General features: G+C 38.3%; 1 pseudogene; it reads right to left on the bottom strand.

Moving 5' to 3' along the window:
- Positions 1–1,133: 1,133 nt before the first annotated feature.
- Positions 1,134–1,232, bottom strand: LOC142179086 (small nucleolar RNA R71; annotated as a pseudogene).
- Between the last annotated feature and the right edge of the window lie 430 nt (positions 1,233–1,662).

Here is a 1,662-nt window from a genome sequence, read left to right as displayed (position 1 = left end):
AATTCTCTAGAGTTAGATCCCAAACAATTATCTTGCACCTATCCTATCAACCCCTATTCTCTCCCACTAATAACTTCATTGCTTATCTTTGTTTTGATTGTCATTAGTCAATAGCGTTAGACTCTTAGTTAATTTTAGTTAGAAATCATATACTTCTCAATTGTTGATCATCTTGGATAGCAATCATGCTAGATACTACGAGAATACTATTTAAATCCAATCCATGTGGATACAATATTATACTATACTATATTTGACTAGCGAGTGTAATTGAAGTATGTGTTTGTGTTCATCAAATTTTGGCATCGTTGCCGGGGATTGGCAATCAACAGTGATTGAAATAGTTTGTAGTGCTAATTTAGGAATTTTTTCTTTTTATTTTTATTTTTCCTTTTTACGTTTGGTGTTCTTTGACTGCGCACATGTTACAGGTTGAGGTTGGCGCATGACTCGAGCTTCTTCAAAAGAAGTGCTACCATACGAGCCAGAGAAAGAAAAACAACCGTGACAGCTGAGTAAGGAAGGAAATCTCACCGAGACGTTAGAAAATGTTGGGTAGTCCTCAACCAAAGAATTTATGGCTGGAAATGGTGAAGATAATGTAGATTTGGTTACGAGAGAAGCAGCCGAACAACAAAAAAAGCTGCACGGGATGCTTAGGAAGCAGCTATTAGAGATGCACATATTATCTATGTAGAAGAGAGGGGTTGGAGAATTTCTCAGAATCAACCCTTGGCTGCAGACTAGTTTAAAAATATAGCTTCCATGCATGGGAGATCACTGGGAGATTATGCTTGACTGGATCAAGGATTATCAAGTGTTAGACTACTCCAATTGCAGGAAACAACTTTGAATTGAAGCAAGGGTTGCTTTAAACCCTTCAGAATTGTTGTGTCTTTAGAGGAAAAACAAACGGAGATCCAAATACACATCTAATGGACATCGAGGAGATTATGAACACCTTTCAATATAATGGTGTGTCACATGATATAGTCTACTTAAGGGCATTCCCCTTCACACTCAAAGATGATGCGAAGAAGTGGCTTCGAAGCTTACCGATGAGATCAATTAGAACATGGGAGGCGATGACTAGGAAATTCGTTGATAATTATTTCTCCTTAGCTAAAACGAGCAAGTTTAGAAGAGAAATCCTTAACTTCTGCCAGAAAGAGAATGAGACTGTGTTTGAAGCATGAGAGAGGTTTAAGGAGATTGTTAAAAAGTGTTAACATAGTGGAATTTAACTCTGGATGCAACTCCATGACTTTTGAGATGGATTGACACCAGCCTCACATAGAACATTGAGCAATGCAATTGGAGCCCGTTGAAGAAGAAGACTCTGGAGGAAATAGTTACAATTCTTGATGAGTTATCTAAAGATGCAAATCAGTGGCCCTCTGAGAGTGTCGAACGAAGAAGAGCAACTGGTGTTCACCAAGTTGATGATAACAAATCTGTGCAGGTACAACTCGATGTTATGGATAAAGAAATAAGGAAGCTAACCTTGACTACAATACAGAGTGAGCCGCATGTAGCTTGTGATATATGTGGAAGAGGATACCCTACTCATGAATGTCAAGCTTCAACTGAGGAAATGAATTGTTACATCCCGCATTTCGTCCGTTAAAGTTTCAACGTAAGTTAATCGATGTAGACTCGAGA

The sequence above is a fragment of the Nicotiana tabacum genome, unplaced genomic scaffold, assembly GCF_000715075.1.
Source record: "Nicotiana tabacum cultivar K326 unplaced genomic scaffold, ASM71507v2 Un00325, whole genome shotgun sequence".
NCBI classification, from domain to species: Eukaryota; Viridiplantae; Streptophyta; class Magnoliopsida; order Solanales; family Solanaceae; genus Nicotiana; species Nicotiana tabacum.
This window is presented reverse-complemented; position numbering and strand designations above follow the sequence as displayed.